This window comes from Leptidea sinapis, chromosome 3, assembly GCF_905404315.1.
Source record: "Leptidea sinapis chromosome 3, ilLepSina1.1, whole genome shotgun sequence".
NCBI lineage: Eukaryota > Metazoa > Arthropoda > Insecta > Lepidoptera > Pieridae > Leptidea > Leptidea sinapis.
The window spans coordinates 2,579,839-2,604,521 of NC_066267.1; the positions used below are offsets into that span (position 1 = coordinate 2,579,839).

Consider the following 24,683-nt stretch of genomic DNA (forward strand, 5'->3'; position numbering starts at 1 on the left):
CGTGTAGAGGCTAAACATGTGTCGAATTGTTTAAAAAACAAATATTGGCGGAATTAACACTAAAGAAAACTTAAATCATTTGTACATTACAAACTGTTTAGATTTGCAAGAGTGACATCTCAAGTCAATTTCCTAATATGCAAATATTGGGGTTGAGCAGGCTATCAACTGTAAAGTAGATCCTGTAGATAAAGCCATAACCTGAGAGTTGAAAAAAGCATGCAAGATTTTCTAAACGATACGACGACATTCGAACGATTGGCTCAGTTGGAAAGAGCGTTCGTACGGAACGCGAGAGGTCGCGGGTTCGAGTCCCGCATCGTTCATAAAATTTTGTTTAAAGTTTTATTTGTATAAGTAATCCCAATAATAATAGTAATGATATTTTCACTTAGCTGTAAACGAGATATGAATTTGAGGCTCTCTCGGTGATGGTTATGTGGTTATAATTATACATTCCACCTTCGCACGACACACCACAAGTTAGGATATCATCCTCACCATCTGGATGTGTGGCGGTCCTCCACAGTGCGGTTTTCAAGGAGCTTTCTTCCACGTACTACAAAGCTGTGGAATGAGCTTCCTTGTGCGGTGTTTCAGGGACGATACGACGTGGGTACCTGCAAAAAAAGCGCGTACACCTTCCTTAAAGGCCGGCAACGCTCCTGTGATTCCTCTGGTGTTGCAAGAGATTGTGGGCGGCGGTGATCACTTAACAACAGGTGACCCGTACGCTCGTTTGTCCTCCTATTCCATAAAAAAAAATACACATTAAATTTATAACTCTCCTTGTTCTGTTTGTCCCGGAGAGGTCGCGGTTACGAGTCCCGCATCGTTGATAAATTTTAATTAGACTCAAAATCTTATGTCTCAAGGCGACGAGCGCAAATGTAGTGCCGCACAGAGCTTTTGGGTTTTTTCAAGGATCCAGCGGCAGTGCATTCTAATGGGCAGGGCGCATCAATTACAATCAGCTGAACGTTCTGCTCGTCACGTCCTTTTATTGTCATAAAAAAACATTTCACATATTATATAATGTGAAAAACGCAGGGTTTTCATTGACGTTAAGCCCATTCAGTTTTCCATTATTCAAATTGGTAGTGTTTGTAAACTAGAATCAAAATAATTTTGATTAGACACAAAATGCTTTGAAAGCCGAATGTAAGAGGCTTTGTAACTTCATAGAAAACACTTTTACGTGCAAGTTATTTGAATAGGGCGAGAAACATCTAATTGAAAGTGTAAATCCTATAATCCCACAGAATATACAGCATAACATATATATTATAGCAAATTAAATCTCTCTGTAATAAAGGCTTTACTTACTTAAACCATAAACCAAAAAAGGAGGAGGTTCTCAATTCATCGGTATGTTTTTTATACATGTTTGTTACATCAGAACTTTCAACTGGAAGACCCGTTTTTTATAATTATTTTTTTACTTGGAAGCTAAAGCCGTGTAGTCCCATTGCAATTTGGTCCAGATCTGACAATGGCAACCATGAGTAAACCATAAAAGTCTTAAATTTGCTATAAGTATATGCTCGACAAATTTCGTAAATTTGGTGTCAGCCAATATAGGTTTGTCACTACATACATAGTTAAAGGTGAGATGTGCTTGAGTCGCACGCGCGAAGTGAGGAGGCGAGAGGAGAGAGCGGGGCTGCAGCGGGAGGACACCGATTCCTAAAATAACAATAATCGTTACAAGAATTAGATTAATTAATTAGATTGTATAAACATACGCTATTATTTTTATACTTATTAGTGCATACGAGTGTTATATCTATTTGTTATATCTATTTGGATCTCACAAGAATCCACAACAAAATATGGGACCACCATTGACGCCGTATTTTCCAGATATTTAGAAGATATCAAGTCTGAAACTTATGTTTCTTATTTCAGTTACCATAAACCTATAGTTTCAATGATAAATATTCCTGAATAACCTACATATTGTATTGTAAGATAATAAAAATATTTTGAACAATGTTAACTTCTCGTTTTTTTAATAAAATAAAAAAAAAAAATTTCTTATCGGTCACCACGCTCAAAAAGTGTAACTTGAGTTAATATCAAAGAAAAAAAAATACTGCACACTAAAATAAATAAATAATTATAATTGCATAAGTTGATAAACAATGCTATGCAATAGCTTTACCGTGGCAGTCCCCGAGTGCCACACGTCTTTTTTTTTGATAGAACTTTCACTGACAGATGAGAGATGATGTAAATGATGAAAAAAAATCACATTTATTAGTCAACAGAGCCGTATACTTTGTTGTCGCCAGCGGTCATACAAATTTTACAAGATATAGTAGATTTAACTTTATGTTCGTTATGTTAGCAGTAGTAATTAATTTCATCGATATTATAATTTCCATAACAGTAGCATGAAAACTTTCAGATGAGAAAATCAATGAATAAATCTTAGATAATTTATACGTCTAGATAGACTATGACGGCTGTGAAAAAGTCTAAAAGAATAGAGTTTAGAAACTAGACTCAATTTTGAGCAATTCACGTACACTAATAATATTTCCGGGTCTTTTTTATCGGTTATCTAACAGCAAGGGAGAGTCCCTTGCAATCTAGACGTATAAATTATCCATATATATTTATGCCAATTTCATTGTAAATTACATGAATAAAACATAATTACTGGGCAAATGAGACTTAACATCTTATGTCTCAAGGTGACGAGCGCAATTGTAGTGCCACTGAGAATTTTTGGGTTTTTCATGAATCCTGAGCGGCACTGCATTGTTATGGGTAAGGGCGTAACAATTACAATCAGCTGAACGCCCTGCTCGTCTCATCCCTTATTTTTATAAAAAAATGAACCAGAATGAATTGTAAATAAATTAAAACATGAAAGCTGTTAACTGAATGTTGATTCGGATCAGCAATAGTAAATAATCCCATAAGTACATTTGTACACGTACTAATCTACTTAGTCTTTGTAGGTAACCTACTGTCATTAATTAAACAATGATCTAGTTATACCTAATATAGACAACTATTAATACTTGCAGCGTGCGGCCCTGGGGAAGTAGAACATCTTCCCTACTAGTATTGTTGGATGGGCTGCAATTATTTCTTTTTCCTGAAGATAGAGAAATACCATAGACAACAGACACATTGTCATCTGAGAGGTTAATATAATGACAGTAATTGTCTCTTGCGCTGCATAATAATAATATAACCAAATTGTCACCGAGCAATACAGTTCGCACGCAAATTCGCAATATATGCATAAATATACGCTTAATATAATAAGCCAATTCTTCAAAAGACTTCATCAGTGATCAACAACCTAATCGTTAAGTTCTCGGTGTAACGAGGCGCAAAAATCCTTTACCTTACCTTTACTACACACGCCGAGAGGAAGTAACACTCACGCCCCTTAGCACCAGGAGTTTCTAGAGAATTAGCGGGCCCCCTGTAAAGGTGTCTCACCACTGCCTGTAAAGGTTTTCATGGTAAGATCAATGCTCCCGACTTATGTGATAATCTGTGTCGGTTTTTTGTTCCGAACAAATTTATCCGTAACCGTAGGCATGAACTGTTTGCTGTTCCGCAGAGGTGCACAGTATCGCATGCATGCATACACACCCTGAGTGGGACATATATTTGCGGATGAATGGACGGGAATAATGTCAGAATGCCTGAAGTACTGTGAGCGAGATGAATGTCTGAATTTAGACCAATATGTATTAATATGATATCAATTTTTTATCAAAATAACCAACCAGCGAAAGTAAACTTTATCCCAGATTGAGTATGAATGTGTCGCAACATAGTACTTGTACATAATAAAACTAACATTACAGCACTAAATTACGACGACGAAGGCAATCGTAATATCCAAGTTGGAAATCTTGTACGAATTCAATTTAAACTTCTTTGAACTTATGTTGGGCGGAGTGTTTCGTGAAATTTTAGTTTAATTTCATGCGGATCATAATTATAATGAAGCAAGGAAAAGGCGTGTATCAAATTCAAATTCAATTATTTTTATTCAAAATAAGATATTAAATCACTTATTGAAAGTGAAAAACTACAACTCATTCCAAAAGAATGCCTCAGACCTGAGAAGAACGGACGCAACAAACTCAGCGGGCTTTTTTTTTCATAAAAATGATTACATGGTTACAATGTAATATCGAACAATTAAACTTATGATTTAAGAGCCTGAGGGCGGTCGCACCATTCCCTTACTGTGTTATCATTAAGAAAGTCATTTATGTTATAGTAACCTTTACCACACAAACGTTTTTTAATAATTCTTTTAAATAGCGTAATACTTTTGTTGTTGTAATCTTGTTAAAAAAAGCATATACATGCCTCACAAAAGACCTACTTGATTTAGCCGAGTAGTAGCAATATAAGTTTATGTCTGTTCCTGGTATTAACATTATGGTTATGACAGTTTCTAGCAAATTCACTTATTTGCCTGTGTAAATACATTAACATTATCAAGAATATATTGAGGAGCAAGGAGTCAAGATGTTAATTTCTTTAAATTTTGCTCTCAATGATTCTTTAGGACCTAGGTTATAAAAAGCGCGAATAGCCTTCTTTTGCAGCACAAATATTGTATTAATATCGGAAGCGTTGCCCCATACGACAATACTATGGAAATAACTAAAGCAAACTAGTCGCGCGGTATCTATGTCAGTTAATTGTCTAATCTTTTTAACCGCGGATACTGCAGAACTAAGTCTGTTCCCCAATCCTTCAATATAATATAATTTGGAATCCAAATATCTGTACCTATCCATACATGTGTATCTATACGTGTATCCTTTGAAGATAATCATAATACTATGTGAGCTTAATGTCCCGCCTTATGTCACAGTATTTACACTACGGCACCGACATAATGGTTGGCGCCTAAGGCGACTGAGTAAGAAAATCCCTTTGGGTCCTCACCCAGATGACCCTCTCAACCTTGTCAACCTTTTTCCTAATCGAAAGTAGCGAATCTTTCGTAGGATACTAAACTAATACATCACTGAAAATTTTACGGAAAATTAAATATTATATAACATCAGATATAGAAAGAAATATTTTTAATCATAAAAATAACATTTTAAAGTATTTTTACAAATACTAACTATTTAAAGGTTAAAACTTATTAAAATTGGATATTGGAAGAATGGGAAATAAGAAACATTATGATTGAGCGATGAACGATGGAAAAATAATTACTTGAAAACTTATTTAATATTAGTTTGATATGATAAAAAAAAATGAATACTTTCCACTACTTTTTTCCTTGTACAATGAAATCTTACTTTACGCCATGTTAGCCTCATAGTTAGTAACAATTAAGCTAAGGGTTCGATTTCTGGTGGGTGCAAAGTTCCAAGACATAGATTATATACATCTTAGTATATATAAATCCAGTGTCCTGATGTTTGTTTCCAGTGAATTCCTAAACTAATGAACGGATTTTAATGGATAACTTCATGGAGTGCAGTTTAGACTATCTTGACAGATAAAACAGTTTTTATTTCGATTTGGGACCCAAAATTAGTTTTATTTTAATATTTGTGTTGTATAGACATATTTTCTACGAGCGAACAACAGGGAGCAAGCATAATTTACGAAATAATTCTTGATGTTATGACTATTATTTATGAATTCAAATAAAACAGTATTTTATTTATTAAATATAGAACGACGTCTGTCGGGTCAGTTATTATATAATATAAATATACGAATTCACTAGACTCATAGCACTAGTCCGTTCCAACACCGATGAACCGCGAAGAAAGCCTTGGGAAAATATAATAATATATCTTTATATCCTATTTAATAATACTATCATTGTCTGGCACCACACCCTAGTTCAAGGCTAGAAAATTTGTGTGAACGTGCGTCTAATATTATTATGATTTCATGATACAAGATAGATACTAACGAATTCACGAATTGTTAGGCTTTGAGTACTCCATGATCTTTAATGTTGCTTAGTGATCCCAACATCGCAACATACGCCATAAACTTTTCCAACTTCAGATGTCCTTAGGTTGGTAATTGAAATAAGTCATTGTTTTATGTTTCACCAACAAGCGTCTGTTTCTGCCGTGAAGCAGTAATGATAAGCATTACTGTGTTTCCATCTGAAGGGCACTGTAGCTAGTGAAATTACTGGGCAAATGATGCTTAACATCTTAGGTCTCAAGGTGATGGGCGCAGTTGTACTGCCGCTCAGAATTTTTGGGGTTTTTCAAGAATCTTGCGTGGCACTGCATTGTAATGGGCAGGGCGTATCAATTACCATCATCTGAACTTCCTGCTCGTCTCGTCGCTTATTTTCATTAAAGTACTAAATATGTTAAATGTAGTATTTTCTTTTATTAACTCGAGTGTTACACATTCAAATAAAACACTTTTAAAGGATTTAAACGCGTGTAATTGTAACTATGTTTTACATTAGATTTTTGCATAGTAGTTACATTTTTATTTTCATTTTAGTTAACCCGACGTTTCAAGAACTTTCCAAGTCTCGTTTTCAGGGGGACTACTACAATTACACGCGTTTTAATCCTTTAGAAGGGTTTTATTTAAATGTTCAATGTGCTTTTATATATCGCGCTTCCAATAAGTTTAATGTTAAATTTTATAATATTGATTTACATACTTGTTCCGTCACACAGTTTAAGATATGTATTACAGAACACTTGTATTTATAATTTTCATTTGAGTTAGCAACAATACGTTTGTATTTTTTTCTTCTAAAGTTTTGTAAAACTTTGTAAGTTTTTTTGTATTCTCTTTTTTGTCTCTTAACATGATATGTATATTAGTGAAAACTTTATTAGTGCGTGTACAATCTTATATGTATCTTTGTAATTGTTTTAAATACAGTTTTCTTCCCAGTAATAAATAAATAAACTTTTTCAATCAGCGATAGGATTCTTTACACAAATTCCAGATATGTGGGAACCGCAGAGGTGGATTTTCTGCTGTAAGTCAAAATAAAATCATTAATGGGACCTAACATCTGATGTCTCAAACTAAACTGAACTTTTGCGATACTTTTTCAAGAATCCTAAACGGTACTGAGCAGGGCGTATCGCTTGCCATGACGTTAACGTCTAGTCAACGTAAAAAAATCACTCTCAGTCACTATTTCTCATAAAAAAAAGTTAAATATCACCCTCATCGTCAGAATGTGTGACTTCTTTGGACGCTAGTGTGGATTTAACTGAAGCCTTTGAGAGACATTTTTTATACATAGGTAAATTATACGTAGATGTGTTGTATTTTTTTTTATGACAATAAGGGACGAGACGAGCAGGAAGATCACCTGATGGTAATTAATACTCCGTGCCCATTACAATGCAGTACCGCTTACTAATCTTGAAAAACCCAAACATTCTGAGCGGCACTACAATTGCGCTCGTCACCTTGAAAAATAAGATGTAAAGTCTCATTTGTAATATCACTAGCTGCAGCGCCTTTCAGACCGAAACAAAATAAAGCTTACACATTATTGCTTCACGGCAGAAATAGGCGCCGTTATGGTACCCATAATCTAGACGGCATTCTGAGCAATGGAGCCTCCAACTGGTAAAATTGTTGTTGTTGTTTAAATGCCGACTGTATCTTAAGTCTTTCGGTTACAGAAAACATTATACCAAACCCACATTCATAAATATAAAATATTAATATCATTATATTAGCGCAACTCACTATCATTGATATGTAATTATTGATAAAGCCTGCGTTTGCTTGATTACTCCGAGATTATGGCGCCTAATTAAATCTACACGTATATGATTGCTTTCGAATTAGTTAATATGTAGTCCGTAATTGTGTGCAAGACGCGATTAATTTTGCTTTGATCTTTGTTATATAGAATTATTTTAGATGCATGATTCTGAAATATCATCCAGCCAAAGTCAAGTCTTCACTATTATACAGGAAATTTGAAATGAGACACTTTACAATTTAATATAATAATATAAATTCTTTATAAATATCCTGATGTTTGTTTCCAGTGAACTCCTAAACTAATGAACGGATTTTAATGGGGACTACGTCATGGAGTGCAGTTTAGTCCAACTTGAGAGATAGCATAGTTTTCATTTCATATACTTTGTATGGACATATTTTTTAGTATAGAATTTATTGACGCATGGTTAACAGTTCTAATGTGAAACAATTTCATTATAACAGCAGCGAGCATATCTTACGAAGTAATTCTTGATGTTTACGGACGAGTAAAAATAGAAGGACTCCGCGCCGTGATATTAGCAAGTGAAGCACCGTTAAGCTAGTGTGTGTGCGGTTACGGGGGATACCAGTTACACAATTTTTTCTCCCTTAAATAATCATATATGGCCACAAATACTTATAAAGTATCGATTTTACACTTTTTCACAACGCACGACGGTATTATTAAAATATTTTATTGAGACGCAAACGGATCTGTGTAAGATGACACGGAGTCCTTATTTTTAGTCCGTGTTGATGTTATGAAATATTATTGACAAATTCATAAAAAAACAGTATTTTTTATTTATTACATACAGAACAACGTCTGTCGGGTCAACTAGTAAATACATAAAAAGCCAACTTATTTGACTGTCAACGAATCCAATGTATCACTTGCGATTATTTTTGATCGACGCATTGACGCATTGGATTTACTACTCATGTAAAGCATTTCAATTCCAGAAAAATACAAGTTCTTAATTTTATTCTTAATCTGGTTTTTATGAGAAATATTCACAAGATAACCAAGGTTTTCACCTGAGGGAAGGAGATATGCCGTGCCCAATATAATACAGTGTCGCACAGGATACTTGAAAAACCCAAAATTATGACCTGGCATCCCAATTAACAGAAGAAGAAGAAGAAGATGTAGTTTTAGTAGGCAAAGATAATATAATAAAGTAACAATGAACGCAAGATGGACTGACGATCTGGTCAAGATCGCCGGAATAGGTTGGATGAGGGCAGCGCAGGACCGATCACCATGGCGATCTTCGGGGAAGGCCTTTGTCCAGCAGTGGACAAAGGCCATCATCATCATCGATCTCAATTCACAATGGACATAAGATATCAAGCCTCATTAGCCTCGAATTTTCACTACCTAAGCAGCCCTTTTAACCCCAAAAGATACGTGCATACTTTACGGCAGAAAAAAGTGTGTTGTGTAAAGGCGCCGCTTTGGTCCACCACCTTGTCGGCATCCTGTTAAAAGAAGCCTCCCAGAAGTTTCTTGAACTCTTTAAAAAATATCTTGTATAGTAATATTTTGACATCAATTTTGGGAACATTTTGTCGTATAGTTTACATTAAGTAGATAAACAATAATAAATAATTAAATTAAAATAATCCTTCATATTAAAAATGATACTTTACTAAATATAAAGTTAAATCTAAATCATATGTTCAGTTACACAGCTTGTCTTTCGACAAAACCTCCTCCAAAGCTTTTCACACCTTTCTGTCTTTTACTATTTGGATCTATTTAGACCCAACGACTCTTTTGACTTCATCTTACCAAAGGTAAGTTTGTCGCCCTTTTCTTCAACTACCTGTTATTATTATAAACATAATAACAATTTTTTAACTTCCAAAACGCAACGGGCGTTGCCGTCCGTTACATTTAAAGTATAATCTTAGCTTGACAGTCCCCAAGTCAATCGGTGGCATGAGCAATGGGGCAAAAATTTTCATTTCATTCAAGAAATATTGCATTTTTACGTGATTTCCGGAAGCTGTTGGTAGTTGGATCTACTCTTTGTGATACACCTTCTTTATAAGTCTCAGCTTTTTTATGGCCACTGGCAATGCTCAGTAGACCGAAAAAGATGTTATTGCGGAAACAGATATTTTACAAAAGGACCCCTTTAGATATTTTAAATAGTATAACGTCAGATGGTTCATTTTGCGACTTTATCTTTTCAAATATTATTCCATATAATGTATCATTTAAGAAAAAAAAATTCACTAAAATATTCAGGGTTGTGACCAAGAACTACCATTCATAAAAGAAAATCTGTCTAATCAACCTGCTAATAAGAATCGTCGGTAGAGTAGCTATTAGACCTGGTTAGTGTATCTGCTCTTTTTTCATATATGCGATAAGTCTTGTATAAAAGCACATTCAGTTGATTAAGATAAAAAGGCAGAAAAGGCATTTATTTTCTCAAAATTGATTCCCTAAGAATTTTTTTGATGTTTTTTCTAATAAACTAGATACTACTACCATTTCGGAAGCAAATGGCGCTCAGAAAGAAGAGAAGCGGCGCAAGAAACTCGCCCAGCATTCAATTTTTTTTAATAAACTATAAAATATTGTACTGTCATTGCTATTGCTATAAAATAATCATAATCTAGTCCCAGGGTGTCGGATGACTTAGATATTCAGCTGTAGAGTAGTAGGATTTATGGCAGAGCCAGTTTTTAATAAAACATTTAAATTTATTTATATAATGCCTGAAAAGTGGCTGGAACTTTATTATAAAAGTGTATACATTTATCCTTAAAGCTATTATGTATCTTATGAAGTCTACTGGAATTAGTTCCAAGCAATCCCTTATTTCTAGTGTTATAATAATGAAAATCACTACTAAAAGTAAAACGGTGACGATTTCTGTGAACGTATATCAAATTTTCATAAATGCGCTGACAATAAACAGTCATAATATTTATTTCTTTATATATTTCTTTGAGAGACTGTCTATAACCAAGCTGATATATAGCACGAACAGCTCTCTTTTGCAGAGCAAACACTATATCAAAGTCACCAGCTATAAGATGATATAAGATACATACTCCTATCTCAAGACCAGCAACACATCTCTTGCCATTAGTCTGGTATTGTTGATGTCCATGAGCGATTTGATTTTTTCCATAAGGTTAACCATGTTGCCCATATGCCTCCTCTGATAAAAAAAACCAAAAAGAATATGTCATTCCAGCAGTTAGAAAGTACAGAATGAATTCGATTTACTTAAAATCGTCTTATATATCAGGTGTTCGAATTGAATGAATTTATTGCTAAGGACGAAAATCGCTTTAAGAGGACTCTTAAAGCTAATGGATTGTCAAGGCATCATTTAATATAAATAGACTTACCTAAGGTTCTCCGGATATTGAATTCGAAGCCTCTAGCGTCAGTATTAAGATCTAATGGAAGCTAATTTATATTAATAATGGCTGCTGATAGTATTATCCAGTGAAAGTAAATTCACACGACACACGTCATTATCGTTATATAGTATTTTCATCTGTAACATAGTTTTTAAGTGAAACCTTTATTATTATTTTGAAATATAAATAGCCAATATTACTCCTGACTGATAAATAAAATAAAAAAAAAATTGACTAAATAACAGTTATTTTGATATTCAACGAATACTCAAAATAATTCATGAATACACTTTTTTAGTATAATATATGTTTAAAAACATAGAATCAGTCGGAAGAGCGCTCGCATGGAGCGCGAGAAGTCGCGGGTTCGTTTCCCGCATCGTTCATAAATTTTGTTTTCAAATTTTATTTGTGTAATTAATCCAAGAAGTGAGGATTATCACTTAAAAACGTAACAAAGTGTTTAGATTTCAAAGAGCGACATCTCAAGCCAATTTCCCAATATTCTAATATTGGAGTTGAGCTGGTTTTCAACTTTAAAGTAGATCCTGTATATGAAGCCACAACCTGAAAGTTGAACGAAGCATACAAGATTTATAAAAGATACGCACTCGAATGATTGGCTCAGTTGGAAGAGCGCCCGCACGGAGTTCCCGCATCGTTCATAAATTTTGTTTTCAAATTTTATTTGTGTAATTAATCCCAGAAGTGAGCGTTATCACTTGAATACATATCAAATTGTTTATACTTCTACTATTCCTAATTTCACACTCTCTCTGAGGATTTTACTTTTATTCACTTCTATTTTTTCTTGGACTATTAAGTCCTAGTATTCTTTTGTTATCAGACAAAGTCAAAATATTACTTTATATATCAACTAATTAATAAAAACAAACCAACATTGCAAGATAAAAAAGCAACCGAATTCATAAAATGAATAATTTATTTGAACGAACAGAAATTGATACAAGCAATGCGAAAGATAACTTTGTGCATATCTAGTGACTGGGGTGCTCCCATAGGACTGATGCGGGCCAGGTTCCGATAGCCCGTTCATTATTCACAACGCTCACAGATATATGGTGTTAATTCAGAGCGCATATGGGTCGTAGTTTGACTGGTAAATGAGGTGTAACTTGTGAGAGATCTTTGCTTGAAATAATTCAGTGCACATCCAATTTATATGCAGTAAAATAATAGTAAAAATCTTTAATACATTTGAGATTATTGATGCTGGATGATTGCGAGACTGAAGTGGCAGTGGGCAGGGCACATAGCTCGACGGACAGATGGCCGTTGGGGCACTAAAGTCCCCTAATGGCGACCACGTTCGGGAAGACGTAGTGTTGGTATGCTCTCCAGAATATGGACTGACACCCTGGTCAAGATTGCTGCATTAGGTTGAATGAGGGCTGCTGCCCTCAAGACCGATTACAGTCGATATCTTTGGGAGAGGCCTCTGTCCAGTAGTGGTCGTTTTTTGGCTGAAAGGATGATTTAAATGTTTTATCGAGTTGTTCGGATGACACCCGCGCCATACCCTCTTTATATTTTTGAAGTAAAAACTTCTTTAGCCGATTTAAGGACTTTGTGATAGGGTAAAATCTTATGGGTTCCCTTTACCGACATAATCATGACTAGCGCACACAATAAATAAATAATTAAAAACATAAATATAAATAGAAAGATAATTTTCGATGGATGAAATCTCATGGGTTCGCGTCACTGAAATGCTTATAGCAGTATATCAGCTGTAGCTATACAGCTGACGTATTGTGCAACGTTCATGCTGTGTATATATTATAAGTGAAAGGATTTAGTGAAAAGTTCAATTTGTATATACTGTGCATTGTTGAAATAGTGTTTTTGTTTGATTAATATATCATTATTATTAGTACGTCTATGTCACTGCCCACAATATTGCATTTTTTTATGAAAATAAGGGACGAGACGAGCAGGGCGTTTAGTTGATGTTAATTGACACGCCTTGCCCATTACAATGCAGTGCCGCTAAGGATTCTTGAAAAACCCATAAATTCGGAGTGGCACTACAATTGCGCTCGTCACCTTGAGACATTAGATGTTCAGTTTCATTTGCTCAGTAATTTCACTAGCTACGGCGCCCTCCAGTCTGAAACACAGTAATTTTTATACACTACTGCTTCAGGGCAGACAAAGGCGCCGTTGTGATACCCATAAACTAGTCGGCATCCTATGCATTCCATTGGTGCATTAGATTGCTCCAATCTAACTGAATTCTGATTTCAGACTTTTCCTACACGATTCTGTATCCAATTACTCTCCACGCATTGAAAAAAAAACAGTAGATAATGATGCTCATATCAATCGTATTATCTTTTTGTGAAAAAAAACCGAAACCATTTTAAAATATATTTATTTCAAATTTATAGCCCAGTGGTTAAGAATCATGAATTATGACCCTCTGGTTGTCGTTCTCATCGTTATCGATTTAGACACGGGTTTAGCAAACTACCTACAGTGCTACCAACTGTAACCAAACAAAGTATTTAGTTTCATGTAATGATGTTGTGGTAGGCCGTGTTTTTACTAATTTATTGCAATAAATCAGTTTGATGCCAGCCTAGCAAAACTCTCTAAGACAAAAGCGATTCACTCGACTGTATGAAAAGTGTAGTCGTTGATAGATTGACAGATGACGGCTATAATCTTGTAAAAAACGGTGTTAGCCGAAATCCACTACGTTTTAAGCAACTGTTCGCTTTCAAACTTAGCCGGACTATACTACGTCGCCAATCGCCTTACTGTAATAACTACTATTTCAAACTTCGGTCAAATTACTGCACGTTTCATACTAAACTAAATTTCAATTCTTACTTAGGCAGTTCCGCCTCTTATTGCGTAGTATTTACACCTCTTTGTTTGATGCCAGCTGCAACGTTTTATTAACGTCACACAAACTTGAAGATTTGCGAAAATTTTTCAATGGCAAAAGTAAATGCAAAGAAGGGATTTACTCTAAGAGGGGTCTTTGCCTTAGAGGATGAAATAAAAATTTAATTTTAATTTAAAATGAAAAATTCAAAACTATAAATGTTACCCCTTAGAAGATGAACGTTTAAATGGACAGCTCGTAAATTTATAACACACATCGGAGCGAGGATGGTGGTACTAATGCTGATTCATCGTTCAAATTCATAATAAAACTCCCTTAGTCGACTAGAGCCGACTTCACGCAAACGAGCGGACAGCCAAATAACACATCCTAGCGTGACAGCTCAGTCTTATTCAGTACGTAATGCTTTAAGAAATATAACTAACAGATATATAAGATCGTTTGTAATCTTCTCTCCATCCAGCCTAGTGGGCAGGCTACCCGAGGTTCGAGTCTCATTCTGAGTCGCCTTGCGCCTGTGAGCTACATTTTGAGCCTCCAAGGCCCCCGTCCGACTTTGCTGTAATAGCCTTTATGACTATCAGCACAGAGGAGGTTTTTAGTGGGCAGGGTGCATACACCCGAGCCCGACAAATGGGCCCCGCTTCGTCTTCAATACGTAAATGAATTTTCCTCCTCGCCAAAAAAAAATCACTTCAAAAGCTATGCACATACTTAACATATATTATGATTTATTTAATATAAATAATACATATTAATATATATATTTCTTTTGTGCGTCTGTTGTAACTGAACTCCTCCTAAACGGCTGGACCGATTTTAATGAAGCTTTCTGTGTTTTCAGGTGCAGAATGGTTTAGATTCACAATTGAACTACCTATTAAACGGCTGGACCAATTTTGATGATTTTTTGTGTGTTCCAGTGAATTTGAGATTGGTTTAAATTCTCAATTCCGTCCATATAATATAATTCTCCTGCTTATGTGTATGTTAGCGAACACCTCCTAACGGCTGGACCGATTTTTCAAATTTAAGACGTGTGTACAGGACAACGACTGGCGGGTTCTCTAGTTACATATAAATCATTAATTTTATTTCATATCTACTCATAACGGTTACATCTTTTATGAGATAAAATAGAGTATAGAAGATGAGATAAGACGAACAAAACGTTCAACTGATTGTAAGTTATACGCCCCGCTAGAATGAAGTACCGCTCAGAATTCTTGATTAAACCTAAATTTTTGAGCGGCATTCCAATTGTGCCCGTCGCTTTGAGACATAGCATCTTATTAGCTCAATAATTTCGATATGAACAGGAAATACAGTATCATTGTAGAAACGTGGCGCCATGCTACTGGTTAATATAGAAACAAGATACATAATTAACAAAACGTTTTGACAATTCCCTTGCCCTTCAACTTTGAACATTCTAAGTCACGCGCTCTGTATTAGATTAGCATCAAAACCTCCCTGAACTTTAAACTAAGGCTGGGGACCGAGCCAACGGCCTTGATGAATCGAGCGGAGCTAGGTTATCTCTCTCACACAAGATCACCATAGTCTTAATTCAGAATTAGAAGCATTTATAATTTATTACAAACATAATACAATTTTATTTACAAAACTATCAATACTACGTCGTTGTAAATAGTATTTGGTGTACAATTAATAAATTTTCGTACAATTTTTATCTAGATTGAATAATTAGCATGGCTCCAACTGGTAATAGTTAGGGTTATTTGTGTGATATTTTTCGCACTGTGTATAAAAAAAGAAATGAAAAGAAAATATATATTTTTTTCTCAAATTCTGTGGATATTATATTATTTTTAGTAAAAATTTTAGCTTTATACAAACCGTCAAGAAATGGTGTCAACTATGCGCTATTTTGGCGATTCCTTGTGATAGCAGTCTTAATACTATCTTGGAATAGAAATGTATGTATAACTAGCTGACATTATTTATGAATTTGTCAAAAATATAACAGAACATCAAGAATGATTTCGTAGAATATTGTTGCAAATACTGTTGTTTTAATGAAATTGTTTCACAGCAGAGCTGTCAAACCGTGCGTCAATAAATTGTCTCATAGAAAATATTTTATTTATTTATTAGAATTTCAATTTTACACTAACATTACAGGGTGATCCTAATGCGCTAGTGTAGTTGTCCTTAAAAACAATTATATATAATATGTCAAATTAATAGATACAATTTAAAAGCTTAGTCATATAGATTATAGGTGCTAGTCACACAATAATAATAATAATCAGTAAATATTAGTCACACAATGTAAAATGTCAAAACCAGTTGAAATACAATCGAAAGAACTAAATTGTAATAAACATATGATAAAAATAAAAATTTACAAGTCAATATTTTGTCTTAATATTTAAATAATTTCTATAATACAAGAGGCCGCCTTTGTGAACTCAGTCAGAGTACATGTGAAGAGATCCACACGTTCTGATACGGCATTAAGAGTGCGCAGCGCTCGAGTGTAGGGCGCGTCGCGTTACCAGCAGCCTGCTCTGTTGTCCGCCACGTATAGTCGAAGCTGTTCAAGGGTGGCTGGGTCGTCCTTCTTACCCCGCAATACCGTGAAAAGGTACTTGGCATGCACAACTTCCCTTCTTGTTTCCAATTTGCTGTATCCCACCATACCCAGGACGAACAAAGTTGGATACAGCAACGGATAGCCCGGATACACCCCATACAACTTCAAATATAAGTACCTTGCAAATCTATTTTGATTTTTTTCTATCATCTGTTTATATTTAATTTCATTCGGTGCCCATATAACCGAATCATTCTCTAAGTTACTCTTCACCAGAGGTTCATATAGGGCACGCACGGCATTGAGGTTAGTGAAACCGTTTGATTGCCTCAATATAAAGCCTAGGTTACGGTACGCCTTATTGCATATTTCGGTTATATGTTTTCGGAATGTGAGATTAGCAGTGAATTGTACTCCTAGATCTTTTACCTCTGCGACGCGTTTCAATGGCACGCAGCCGACACAGTACTGGTGGTGGCGGGGGGCGCGCGCACGAGCAAATGTCAGGATCGAGCACTTGCTTACGTTGAAGAGTAGGTTATTTTTCTTGCTCCACTCAACCACTCTTTCTATATCTTCCTGGAGTTTATCGTGATCTGAGATATAACTTATTTCGCGTACTAATTTGAGGTCGTAAGCAAACAAAAGGCAAATAGATTCCTGGACCACCTCAGGTAGATCATTTATCATGATCACAAACTGAAGGGGGCCCAAATTACTGCCTTGGCTGACGCCAGATCTTGTCCAGTACTGGTCCGAAAAGCACCCGCCACAGTCGACATACTGACACCTGTCCCGCAGATAGCTAGCAAAGAACGTCAGCGTATGTGGCGTACAGCCCACACCGGCCAGCTTCGCGAGCAGGACATCATTATCCACTGTGTCGAACGCCCTTCGGAAGTCGAAATAGGCGACATCTACCTGACCACCAGCATCCACAACCGGCACCACTTTGGACATTAAATGCAGCAGGTTGCCTGATGTTCCACGCCCAGGGCGAAAGCCATACTGCGCGTCAGACAACTGGGCCCTTACCTGCGCGTACAATGCGTGGTGAATAGCTGATTCGAATACCTTAGCAGGCGCGCAGAGCAGTGCTATCGGTCTATAGTCTTCCGGTTTGGAACTTCCCGGTCTCTTCGGAACTGGCACTACGCGAGTAACTTTCCACCAATCCAGAAATGTCGCAGTTGCAAGACAGAACATTAAATATGTGTTGTAGAGGTTTCCCTAGTACGATACGACATCTCTAAGAACAAATGGAGGGATACCATCCGGCCCAACCGAGTGCTTTTCCCGGCAAAGCCGTGAGAGCGCACGGCTGACCTCCGCCTTTGTCAGCTGCGCTAGGTCTACACGCGCATCTCCCCTTACCGCTGCACTTATTGCTGCAACATCTAGTCGCGCTGGTTTCGGACTATAAACGGAGTAGAAAAATCGTGCTAGTTCTTTCGTGCACTCATAGTCTGAGAGGACTTGTCCGTTTTGAATTAATTTGCATTGATTAGTCATGCCTTTGTTTAAACGTATAAATTGCCAAAATGCTCTCGGGTCTGAAGCTAGACAGCTTTGTACGCGCTCACGGTATTGGTCGTGAGCCAAAGCTACTTCTGCCTTCACCCTCGCTCTGTACTGAGAGAACGCTATGTAGTCGCTCTTTGAGTTGCTTACTTTAGACTTTTTATGCAATTTATATTTTATCTGTATATTTTTGATTAGATTCTGTTTTCCTAATTTTAAGAGGTAACAATTCATTAAAACCGTTATTAATTTGATTGTAAAAGTAACTTACAGTCAGATTGGGATCATCTATCAAATACATGTCGTTCCAGTTAATGTTCATAATTGAATCGTACAATTTATTGTAGTTAGCTTTGCTAAAGTTCCACTGCTTATACGACTCTTGAAGGGAATGCTGGGGTTGGGGACAGGACCGAGGGCCCGCGGAGGCGCTGGCACCGCTGATAACAACGGACACGGCGAGCGGCAGGTGGTACACGTCCACTGGTAGCAGAGCCTCACCCGCCGCCGCCACTGTCACGCCATTACGCGCACTCAGCACGAGATCTAGCTGTCTATCATAACAATTACAAATTGTGTTATATTGAATGAGTTCACAAAATGCTACAAAGAATTCATAGTAATGTTGTACATAATTATTACAAGAGAACAGATTAAAATCACCTAATATTAACACATTATTCTTATACTGTACACATATTTTTTCTAGTATATTAAACATTAAATAGTACTCGTTTTCTACCGTTTGCGGTGGAATATAAATAACGCAACAGCAAAATAAAAATCTATTATGTAAATATACACCTGCACAATATGTCTATACATAACAAATATTGGAAATAAAAATAATTATGGGTCCCAAATCGAAATAAAAAATATCCTACCTCTCTAGTTGGACTAAGCTGCATCCATGAAGTAATCTCCATTAAGATCCGTTCATTAACTTAGGAGATCACAGGCAACAAACATCAGGACACTGGATTTATATATATTAAGAGTACCGTACCGTATATGAGAAGTATAGTGATGACATAGCGTTTTACCACCTATAACTAGCTCGGAAAAGTTGAGCTAAAATGAGAAAAAGTGTCAAGTGATGCGAAAACTTTTGATCCCTTTTTGAGAATGTTGTCGGGCACGTATATATTTTGGCACGGTTTAAGTCTACATAACTAAAAATAGCAATTTTGCATCATAACTCATTGTTTGCTAAGCTGTAACACTCTTTCGGCTCTGGGGACTTTAGCCCAGTATATGTTACCGCTAAGCTAACCTTCCTTATTTGGCGTCATTTTAAATTTTGTAATATTTGTTGAACTTCAATTGTGGTCCCATATATAAGATCTATGAATGGTGTAGGTAAAACGCACAACTGATGTAAAATAAACACACAGGTGATAAGTATGGTACACATAATCTACATTCTAACATAAAAATTTGTCTAAAAATATAACCAAAGGATCACTCCTTTGGTTATTTTTTAGAAGAAGCGGCGCAACAAACTCTCCCAGAATTCTTTTTTTGCGCTATTTTTAATAAAAATATACAATATTGTACAGTCATTTCTATCGCTATAAAATAATCACAATCTAGTCCCAGGCTGTCCCTTAACCCTTTAACTAAACGAATAGCACATATATTGTTTGTCCTCTCTTCTATTCCATCCTTTACTATGTCCAGTCCTAACGCCGCTCTTTCGACTCAAACGCTTCCGCCCAACTATGTGTGAAATAAACAAGAAACCAGTTGAGTGACAACAACCATACTGGCGATCGATAGCTGGTGCTCCTCCCCCAGGAGCTGGCAATCTCAAATCAATGGAATCAATTATCAATCATGATTGATGTCATAACTTAGAAAAGTGGGCAAAATTGCAATGGGGCAGTGGAGAAGTAGTGGCTATTTTTACTGACCCCTGCACTAAACTTGACTAAAAAATATTGCTAATATTTGAATGTAGTTCTGCTAACGGCTTTGATGTGGCTTTTGTGAAATCAATATCATCAAGTCGCTGTCCACTTAAGTTGATTCACTTGACAGCTTTAAAGAGTCAAGCATAATGGCTCAGTGTCACTACTCTAACTATAACCACAAAAAGTGCTGACCACTCTCAAGCACGCCTTAAGTGATATTCACGTCAAAAATATACGCAAAAAAAGAAATTAGGAAAACGTTTGGCCCTAAAGACCATCCCGCTAATTCCGTACCTAAACGCTTCAAATTGTACTTACAACGATTTTGAGCGCAAAAAATTTAATTTAAGTAATTTTGATAGTCTGGTAAAAGTTAAATGAAACCCTATTTTACAAATATTTAAACCGAAATGCTTTTGAATGAATAAACCAATTTTCACGCAGTTTTCAGTCGATCGGTATAAAACTAGTTTCTTTCGTAGTTGGTTTGAGATTTCTCAAAACCTTCCGGTCCAGATTGTATTAAATATCTCTCTTTGGTCAAGCCCTTTGGAATGGTGCCAACCGCGATGAGTTATAAGAGGCTTACAAACACACACACACACAGACGTACGGACACCATCGCGGGATTAGTCAGGAAAGCATCCTAGGACCTTAAAACGTCGATATCTGATGAAAACTCGATTTTCGAAAAACGGGGTAAAACCCGAATAATTAATATTAGGTGCGTTATGTAGAGCATTAAGTACCATCATAATTATTATCTACCGCATATATTAAAGTCTTATGACATTTCCCACACAAGCACCATGTTCTAAATAACTCACAACTTGATTGATTAAGTAATTAGCGAATGTAGGTCAAAGTTTAGTGTAACTGAGAACTGGTCTCATACATACAAACATAATTGAGTGGAAATATAATATAGAATAATTACTTGATTTGATTTCCGACCGTATTACTAAGGTCTGTATACAGATAGATACATAATAGCTTTAAGGTTATATGTATACACTTTCATAATAAAGTCCTAGCCACTGTTCAGGCATTATCTCTAAATAAATTTAAATCTTTTATTAAGAAATGGGTCTGTCGTAAGCCCTACTACTCCAGAGATGAATATCTAAGTGATCATAAAGCTAACTAATGACTAGCTATTTTATTAAAAAAAGAGCGAAAAAAAAGGATGCTGGGAGTGTTTCTTTCACCGCTTGTTCTCTCTCAGAGTGCCACTTGTTTCCGAAACGGTGGTAGTGTTAGTAATGACATCAAAAAGAATTCTAATGGAATCAATTTTATAAAAATAAATGCCTTTATTACTGAGATAGTTTTGATTTATTAAAAAGCGTCCTTAAACTTTACTTATGTAACACTTTGCTGCGTGTGATAAAACGCAAACTTGACTTTTGCATTGGGCTGTCTTAGATTAAGCTCAGTATTCTTCCTTCTATTTCAGCTGTCCAAATAGAAATCGAAGATTATGCTAAGCTTACTCTAAGCTATAACTTATGCAAGTAAAGTCTGAGCAAAGTTTTTTTGTGAGAAGTAGGACGAAAGCGCGTACAGGTCGCCTGGTGTTAAGTGATTACCGCCATCCGTCTTACAACACCAAAGGAATGACAGGAGCATTACCGGCCTCTAAGGAAGGTGTACGCACTTTTTTTGAAGGATCTCTTTTCATATCGTCCCGGAAACACAGCAGAAGGGAGCTCATTCGACAGCTTTAACCCATCCTAAAACCCTATTCCGAACCAACAACAAAATTCTGCTGCTCTGCTAAGAGTTCTCTTTTAGCCCCGCTGCCTCCTGAACATTCTAGAACTTACGCATTCTAACCAGGAGCCTAACTGGGCACTAAATAAATACCTCTCAATCATATCTTAATTCTTCTATCCTATATTTTGTAATCATAGAGATCTAGAAACCATATAGATTCTGTAATAGTACAGATGAAACCTCGTTACATATCCTCTCTGAATGTGATCCTTTAATCTCTTTAGGATGTTCAATTCTTCACCACTGAGATACGTCAGCTCACTGCAATTTCTCTAAGAAAAAATTTTAATAATGTCAGTACATTTATGAAAATTAAATATACGTTCACAAAAATCGCCACCTTTTTGCTCTTAATTGTTATTTTCATTATTATAACACTAGGAATAAGGGATTGCTTGTAACTAATTCTAGTAGGCTTCGTTAGAAACATAATAGCTTTAAGGGTATATACACATAATGTATACACTTTTATAATAAAGTCCCAGCCACTGTTCAGGCATTATCTATAAATACATTTAAATGTTTTATTAAAAATGGCTCTGTCGGAAATTCTTTTACTCCACAGCTGAATATCTAAGTGATCGGAAAACCTGGGACTAGATTATGATTACTTTATAGCAATAGCAATGACAGTACAATATTGTATATTTTTATTAAAAAAAATGCTGGGAGAGTTTCATGCGCCGCTTCTTCTCTCTCAGAGCGCCATTTGTTTCCGAAGCGGTAGTATCTACTATATTAGAAATGACAACAGAAATAAATCTAAAGGAATCAATTTTGAGAAAATAAATGCCTTTTATGCAAAAAAATCATAAATCATTCATCAATCAATCATGAATCTTATTATAAGAACGGTTAGCTAAGTTGGTTAGAGCACTAGCACGGAACGCCAGAAATCGGGGTTCGAGTCCCACATCGTTCATAAAATTTTGTTTTCAAATTTAATTTGTATAGTAATACTTATTTATTAATACGGCTTTACTCACGTTTTATCGGTGAGGGTACCGATGAGTTTCAGATCATTCGGAAGTCCTTCATCAGGGTGAGTGCAATGGGTTCGCGATAACGTTATCTTAAGTTACTCAGTAAGAGTAAGAGATGGGACGTTATCGCGAACCCACTACATTAATAAGTAAGTTAATAATGTCTCACGAAAGTTTTAATAATTTTATTGTTATACTTCTATACAATTTTTTTTTAATTTAACTGCCAACAGTCGGTAACGACTTAAATCAGTTCCGTGGAGTTCAGTTTTTAAGATTTGGGTTTTGGAGGACATTGCCTCGACTAGCCCTTATTCTAATGAGGTTTGCTATCTTTTTAATCTTCTCGTGGCTTGAGAGGACTCAAGTAGTTTAGTATTCAAAGGATTTGGGTGAGTGGCAGGCGTTCGGCGTAGCGTCTGGAATGCTTTTTTATTTCCTCCTTTATGGTGGGCATGTCCAGATTTTTATATTTCTCGTCACTGCAAGTAAGCCAAGGTGCATTTACTATCCGCAAGATATGATTTTTTTCTCTTTGAAGACATATTATGTTGCTATCACTGCCAGTTCCCCGAAGTTGAACGTCATAGGACCAAATAGGTTTGACGACTGCACTGACTCGAAGACGTCGACAACTATTTTTTTTATGATAATAAGGACGAGACGAGCAGGTCGTTCAGCTGATGTTAATTGATACGCTCTGCCCATAACAATGCAGTGCCGCTCAGGATTCCTGAAAAACCCAAAAATTCTGAACGGCAAGTTGCAATTGCGCTCGTAACCTTGAGACATAAGATGTTAAGTCTCATTTGCCCAGTAATTTTACTTGATACGGCACCATTTAGACCGAAACACAGTAATGTTTACACATTAACTGCTTTAGGGCATAAATAGGCGCCGTTGTGGTACCCATAGCCTAGCCGGCATCTTGTGCAAAGGAGCCTCCCACTGGTAAATACTATACAATTAAACTCATAAATATATTCATTATTATGCCCCGTTATGGCTCGGCTACACGCCACTGCTACGCATAGTGCTACAAAGTCAGACAAAAAGTGTGTTTTAAACTTGAATTCTGTCGCTCCCATTACATGAATGCCTGGTTTGTTAGATATAAGTATTTAAGAACGGATAAATGCCATGGCATTTATCCGTTCCATCCGGCCCATGGGCCATTATATAAAATTATTAATTTGTCTATTCCACGTCTCCACAAGTGTACTTATTACATGTAAACTGCAGAAGTCCTTAGATTACTTGTCAAATAAACAATTTCTCTTGTTTTATACTTTACTAGCTGACCCGGCAAACGTTGTTTTGCCATATAGAGTATAATTCACGCGATAGTTTTATAAGTAATAAAATATTGCCTATATTATAGCCTGTACATCATTTTGTTCTACTGTCAATAGTTTTTGCAGCGCACGCAAAAATAGGTTTTCGATTTTACACCTTGTGTTACAAAATAGCAATTATATTACGGATCCCTAATTTTGAAAAAAAAAACATAGCCTATAGCCTTCCTCGATAAATGGACTACTCAACACTGAAAGAATCATTCAAATCGGACCAGTAGTACCAGAGATTAGCGCGTTCAAACAAAAAAAACAAACACTGCAGCTTTATAATATTAGTATAGATTTTATTTTACTTTGTTTGCCAAGCCAACAATATTCATGCACAAATATAAAAATATCAACAAGAACACTTAAAACTAAAAGACACAGCAAAAATATCAATAACTGGCATGTACAAAAGATTTAGAGACATACAGATTATTTAAAGTAGTGTAACAAAAATAATAGTAATTTCTACAAATTAGCTCCCTTACGCAGGGAGTCAATGATATTACGAGGAAAGCAGGTTGACGTAGAATTAAATAGAGTTGCGGATTATTTTTAGTAAGTGTATTAAATTGGCGATAAATACGT

General features: G+C 35.9%; 1 protein-coding gene across 1 annotated transcript in view; it reads right to left on the minus strand.

Moving 5' to 3' along the window:
* Positions 1-24,683, minus strand: part of LOC126979407 (neuroligin-1-like) — a gene marked incomplete at its 3' end in the record, with an annotated part of 136,327 nt that overhangs the window by 111,095 nt on the left and 549 nt on the right. The window contains exon 2 of the mRNA XM_050828692.1: positions 1,598-1,686. The remainder of the gene's footprint in view (positions 1-1,597; positions 1,687-24,683) is intronic.